This window comes from Myotis daubentonii, chromosome 6, assembly GCF_963259705.1.
Source record: "Myotis daubentonii chromosome 6, mMyoDau2.1, whole genome shotgun sequence".
NCBI classification, from domain to species: Eukaryota; Metazoa; Chordata; class Mammalia; order Chiroptera; family Vespertilionidae; genus Myotis; species Myotis daubentonii.
The window spans coordinates 81,257,476-81,264,728 of NC_081845.1; positions in this window are offsets into that span (position 1 = coordinate 81,257,476).

A 7,253-nucleotide genomic window follows, 5' to 3' on the forward strand; every position below is an offset into this window, starting at 1 on the left:
CTTTGGAGGGATTTGAGGGTTTTGGAAGACGTTTATTCCCCACCTGGCACATGACCACCTGGTAAAGAAAGGGCATAGGTGGGACTTGGGATCAGAGCAGCAAGCACCTTTGAGAAGGTAAAAGTACCAGTGAAGCAAATTAAAATCCAGGCGTTTCCCAAGTGGGGCTACCATTTGAGTTGGATGTATCTGTGACTCCAGAAGATATGGTAGGGCACTGTGGCAGAGACACCAGAAGGAGAGAGTACCCTGAGGATTTTAGTTCCAGCCCTGGAAGGGAGCAGAAACATAATTTACCCCCACAGAGCAACAGCTCCCAGCTGTGCACACAGCACTCCTCCCCACAGAGCAGTGGTTCTCAACCTTTTGGCCCTTTAAATACAATTCCTCATGTTGTGAACCAACCATAAAATTATTTTAGTTGCTACTTCATAACTGTAATGTTGCTACTGTTATGAATTGTAATGTAAATATCTGATATGGAGGATGGTCTTAGGCGACCCCTGTGAAAGGGTTGTTCAACTGCCAAAGGGGTCATGACCCACAGCTTGAGAACTGCTGCCATAGAGCCTCTCATGAAGAAACAGCAGATCATGGTAAGAACCTTCCTTCCCACCAAAGGTTGGGTTGAGAGATGCCCTGTCAACCTACTTCTGCTTGGCTCAAAGCCCCACTGTGACTAAGCGGCATGCCTATTTGCAGCAGAGGAACACTGTGTCTACCAGCCCACTGTCTCTAGAAATGCGGTTGATACTCAGCCCAGTAGAGAATGGAGATTCTCCAAATGCGCCCACTTCCATTCCTTTGGCTGTCCCTGTGGTCTGTAGAGTGGGAGTGGGAGGAATTACTGCTGATGCCTGGAAACAGGAGGGAACTGCAGCAGCCAGTGGGCTGAAGTCACAGCTGTTTGGTTGATGATCACTCATGATTCCTGGCTTTAACCCTTTACAGTGACAGTTGGGCTGTTCCAAAGAGATTAACACTATGGTTTGGGCAATGGGAAGCAGAAAGGTGGTTGATCATACATAAGCCATGGTGGGGTCAGGATTTGTCAAAAGACATTTAAGTTTGTCTACAAGAACCTGAGGCAGTCCTCACTGTCTTCCATGTCCTGGGTCATAAGGCACAGATGATCCCTGGCAATCAGGAAACTGATGTCTTAACCCTGGTATGAGCCTGAGCATCTGACACTTCAGTAGATACATCAGATAGGGTGTAGGGAGTGGCTTTAGGGTCAAGCCTCGGGCTGACCTATGGCAGGGCCACAAACAAGTCCCAGGCTGGAGGGCAGAGCTCTCCTAGCATAATTAAGCCTGACCTTGCAGCCCTCCCTAATTCCTTCCTAAGTAGCTAATGGGCTGTGGGAGGTGCAGCAAGTGCTGGCAAAACAAGAACATCTGTATACATGTTAATCTACCCTTGTTTTAATCAGACTATAAAATAAAGCATGGGCTTGAAGGCTGGGTCTTTTGTGTCCTCATCCAGGCATGGGAGATCCACTGGGCCCCAGCTGTATTCTCTTGTCTGTCTTTTCTTCAATCCTTCACCGTCCCTTCTCAGGTTCACCCTTGGCTGTGCTGGCACAGCACAATAGGATGCATAGGAAGAGTGGCCACCATGGAACCCAGGTGGAATGGCATATTGCCAAGGATACTGGATTGCTCTTGAATAAAGCACAGTGACTTTATTGATGCAGTAACAGTTCTGTCCTGTTGTTCTAAACAACTCCCAAGGACACTACTAAAATGACTGAGGCCATTCATCAACATTCCCAACCAGTGAAGAATGGCAAATTGATTATATTGGCCCCTCCCCCTGAGTGAGGGTTCTAAAGATGGCTTGGCTTGTATAGAAACTGTTCAGTGGTCTGGCCTTCCCCAAGGTTTCCCTTGTCACCACACAAACCACACTGCCACCATTAGGGGTTTTAAAAAACCGAGTACCATGTGTGCTTACCCCTGTTAAATAGACTATAATTGGAGGTCACATTTTTAAGAGTCATGATTAGCAAGACTGGGCAAAAGAAATGACATTGAATGCAGATTCTATCTCCTGTATAACCCACAAGCAGGTTAGTAAAAAGGAATAATAAACTATTAAAGCAGTAGATTACATTTCTAACAGGTAAAACCACCTTGGCTGAGTGGACTGAAGTACCCTCCCAGGCTTTCACATATTAAGTAGAGCCTGTTGCCCCATATTCCAGACTTGGCATACCTGCCAAGACCCCAAGTACATGGAAAGAACTTCCTATCAGAGGTTGGGTATGGAGGTCATGAGAAACAGCCATTGCCCTGCTTTCACTGTGGATCAACTGTTCTGTTGCTGAGAACACAAAGTCCCGTCATGCTTGGGAAAGAAAATATCTACTGGAATTTGAAGTAGGACATGCCCCTGGGATTCATGAGTTATCTGACACCCCTGAGTGGGGGTGAACTACTTAGTCTCCATTAGGATCCTGTTTTCCTGCTGCAAGCTGGACTTGTTGAAACTCACTACATTTAGAATGGAGCATGAACCATTGAGAGAGGAGAGGGAGGTCCTGGCCTGTCATATCCCACCCCCAGTCCATTTCCTCATGTCTGACAGTGCTGCCTCTCCCTGTCAACATGTAGAGTATGTACAACTTGGTCAAGTTCCTAAAGCTCCCATCCTCCCGCTCCTAAAGGTGAGTTTGGCAGGTTCTGTTTTCTATTAGTGCAATCATTTGGCCACCACCTTTGTTCCTTCCATTGGCCTGGAGGACATTATAGTACATGCTAGAGGCCCAATGCATGAAATTCGTGCAAGAGTAGGCCTTCCTTTCCCCAGCTGCTGGCCCCGGCTTCCCTCTGGCACCCGGGACCTGGGCTTCCCTCTGGCTGCCAACAGGCACTCAGCATCCGGGCTTCCCTCGCAGCCCCGGCTTCATCCGGAAGGTCGTCTGGAAAGTTGTCCAGTCTAATTAGCATATTATGCTTTTATTATTATAGATAAGCTCTTACTCAATTAACTCAACAACCATTAAATGATGGCTGACAAAACCTGCCTTTACTGAACACTGAAATGTCTCTAATGAGAAAGACTGTCCTCCAGAATATGATGGACATTATTACTGCCTTGCAGGAAGGCACCTGAGCTGTTATCCCAACAGAATGTTATGGGTTTATAGCCGATAAGTCTTCTAATGTATCATCTTTATTAAATTGTTTGAAAGCACAAGTGAATATCCTCAGTGATTCGATGTTCAGGCTAGAGGACTTAATAAACCAGTGGTTCAGATCATGGGGATCTTGGTGGAGGGGAAATACTATTATGGGAATCGTTATTTAAGCTACGTTTTCAAAAGAACATGTACCTATATTGTTTCCGTAGTACCAGCCTCCAAGGTATCCAGATAGCCACAAAACGAACCACCTCCATGCTTGTGAAACCCCTTGCTGACAGCTCAGGGCACATGATGAAAGAAGGGGGCATATAAAATGTAAGAGACAGTTAGTTACAAAGGTGGAGGACTGGTGGAGGTCATCAAGAGGATGTGACCATCAGTTGACCTTCTAACTTGACCCTGGCAATCTGAGGCTCTTTACTCTCTCCCCTGTCCTTAGAATGTACTTCTTGCCCACCATTCCTACGGTGGTAACCGTTTTCGACAAAGCAGCCTTGAAGGAGCAATATGTTGTTGAGACCATCTGAATGGTATTCATGACTAGCTAAGGCCTCTATATAAACTTTTAATATTCTTGTGAATAGGTGAAGAGATCTGCCTGTCTTAAGACTGCTCAAGACAAGACTCATAAGTAAGTTCCCTTGTTTATTAAATGGACCATGTATCCGTCTGGAGTGGTCTGCTCTTCTGTCTTTCTTTGCCCTCTGTGTAGGTGGGTGTGGGAGGCAGCTTTTGAACCAACATTCTGTTTCTCCTCTCCCTCTGGGGCTTTGAATTATATGAATACTAGAGGCCTGGTGCAACAAAATTTGTGCACTGCGGTGTGGGGGGGGGGGGGGTCCCTTAGCCTGGCCTGTGCCTTCTTGCAGTCTGGAACCCCTCGGGGGATGTATACATGCTGGTTTAGGCCAGCTCCCCAAAGGAACAGGCCTAAGCTGGCATTCAGACAGCCCTCTGGCAGCCCGGAAGCCCTCAGGGAATGTCCACTTGCCAGTGGGGAGCAGGCCTAAGCTGCAGTTGGACATCCTTAGCGCTGCTGAAGAGGCAGGAGAGGTTCCTGCCATCTCCGCTGTGCTGGCAGCCATCAGCCTGGCTTGTGGTTGAGCAGAGCTCTCCCTGTGGGAGCGCACTGACCACCAGGGGGCAGCTCCTGCATTGAGCATCTGCCCCCTGGTGGTCAGTGTGTGTGTCATAGTGACCAGTCATTCCCAGTCGTTCTGCTGTTAGGGTCAATTTGCATATTACCCTTTTATTATATAGGATAGAGTCCTGGTGTATGGGAGGGGGCCAGCTGGTTTGCCCTGAAGGGTGTCCTGGATCCGGGTGGGGGTCCCACTTGGGTGCCTGGCCAGCCTGAGTCAGGGGCTGATGGCTGTTTGCAGGCTGGTCAAGCTCCCCAGTGGGAACCCTCACCCCATAGGGGTTTGGCCAGCCTGGGTGAGGGGCTGAGGGCTGTTTTCAGGCTGGCCATGCCCTCGGGCAGGCTGGAAGCAGGTATCTGGGATTTATTTATCTTCTATAATTTAAACTTTGTTGCCTTGAGTGGAGCTCAGGGCCAGCAGGTCAGGCGGGAAGCTTGGCTTCCTCCATTGCTGGGGGCAACCCAAGCCTCCTGCTTGCTCCAGCTTCATGGCTGCTGCCATCTCGGGTTAATTTGCATACTCACTCCTGATTGGCTTGTAGGTGTGGCTTGTGGGTGTGGCTTGTGGGTATAGCGAAGGTATTGTCAATTTGCATGTTTCACTTTTATTAAATTAGATGGAATATTTTGTGAATGTCCCACAGGAAACTGAGGGATTAGTAAACTTTTTCAGTCTGTGTTGTTTATTTTTTAGATTAGATACATCCTATTAATCCACTCTCAGTTCCACTGATGATATCATTGGCATCTGCACTGCATGATTGCACCTATCCAGCAAGATTTATTTCTCACTATTCTATATTCAGTCCTATAATTTCCATTTGGTTCTCTTTGATAACTTCTATTTATTTGTTGAGAATTTCTGCTTTTATTTTTTTTTAGTTCCAAGAGGACTAGTAATTGCTTGCTGAAACATTTTTATAATGGCTGCTTGAAAATTCTTGTCAAATATTTTTCAACATTTGATTCACCTCAATGTTGGCTTCTGTTGATTGTCTTTTGACATTCATGGTGTGATTCTTTTGTTTCTTGGTAGGATGGGTGAATTTTTTTTTTAATTGTGTCCTGGACACTTTTACTTTTTTGTTTAGTAAAGTCTGGGTCCTATTTGGATGTTTTATTTTAGCAGGCAATCACCTGTTCAGGTTTGTTATGAAGTGCCTGGCCTGATTGTGTGGGCTGTGGTTCCAATTACAGATAAATTTTTAGAACCTTTGAGTTCTTATTTTGGTCACTTGGTTTATCAGTTGCTGCTGGGTCTCCCACTGTTTCCTGCTGGTGCTCCCTAAGCAGGAAGAGAGAGACCTTGGCAGACCAGGAAGCCTCTTGTCCCAGAGTGAGGTATGAATGAAATTGTTTCCCAGACCAGGTTCTGGTTCTTGTGATTTTTTTTCCCGATGGTGTCCCTAGATGATGAGGCTTGAGTTTTGATTTTCAATATGTGAAATTGGATCCAGATAAAGTACCTATCTAGATTTAAAATATCTCTTTAAAGCTAGGACTACAGAGGATTATCTAGTCTGTAAAAACATGATCAGAGAAACTCTGCTCATAGTCTCAGAGAATTTTACCCACTATTAAAAACAGACCAGTCTCCTCCAGCTATTGGGTGGGAAAAATATTTTGGAAAAAAAAATGATAAACACAAACCAGTACCTTCCAAGTATATCAGGTCTGCATTTACATTACTTAAGTGGGTTATTAATTTCTAGCTGGGAATAAGTTATACAAAGAGATCTAGCTCCTATAAAAATTGCAAAGTCCTAATAAAATAATTCAAAATGCTTCTTCAAGATGATATTCACAAACCAGAATTCACTTATCTTTTACAGAAGAAAAAAGTGAAAGTTAGAGTCATAAATCAAAACACAAATTACATTAGAAAGTAAATTACCATAAAGAGGTGCCAGCAGCAGCTAAAAAATTAAATTGACATCCTAAAATGAAATAAAATGGAACAGTCTAAAAGAGATTATAAAATTGCTATATTTATAATGATTAAAGAGGTCAGAAAGGAAGAGAAACTATGACAAATGAAGAGGATGTTATGAAAGAAAAGGTATCAATGAGCACTTAGAATATCATTCATATTACTTGTCAAAAAATTATATCATCCAGGTGGCACATGCCTTAAATTATACCTTTCCCAAAAGTAAGTAATGTCACAAAAAGAAATGCTGTGAAATAATAAAGATGATTATAGGTTTGGCTCTAAAATTGGGTGTTCAGTCATTAGTTATAACAGTTCTACTAGTATTTAAAAAGTAACAAAAATTATTTTTAACACTTAAAAGTTAGAATCACAACTGAAAAAGAGAAAATACTTGTTTTTCCTTCTACTTGAAGTTTTCATTTCAAATGATGTTAAATGACCCATGAGATTGATTAAATTGAAAGTTTAATGATTTGCCTGTATATTCAGCATTTTATTTTTTATGATTTATACTTTTGGTTTGGGGTTTATCTGAATTATCTGTGTGCCAGGAAAAACATTTTGCATGTTTGTGAGGATGCAGTGACACCTCTGTCTTAGGAATTAGACCCTCATTGCTCAAAGCTGGATGAAGTTTTCTCTTAGAAAGTCTGCAAAAGCAAAACTCATATATCAAGAGGGAATTAGTCAATGGGATTCCAAGATGGCTCACTTTCCTAAAGCAGATATCCTCTAATCTAATGTAAAGTAAAAGTGACATGGTCAAAGTATGTATTTAATTATGGTGTGTACTATATGCTATTATTTTCTTCAGGCTGTTACACAAATTCACATTCATAGGTTATTAGAAAGGATTGCACAAAGAGAAGCTTGTATTTCTTCTATGAAATATTTTTGAATGCTAAAATATGGCTTTGCTTGTATTTTATGTTGAAAAGGTACTAGAAACTTCCAAGGCTCTATTTTGTCCATCTCTGATCAGACATGCATTATTAGATCCAGTAAGAGACCATCTTACAAGAGGTTTAATT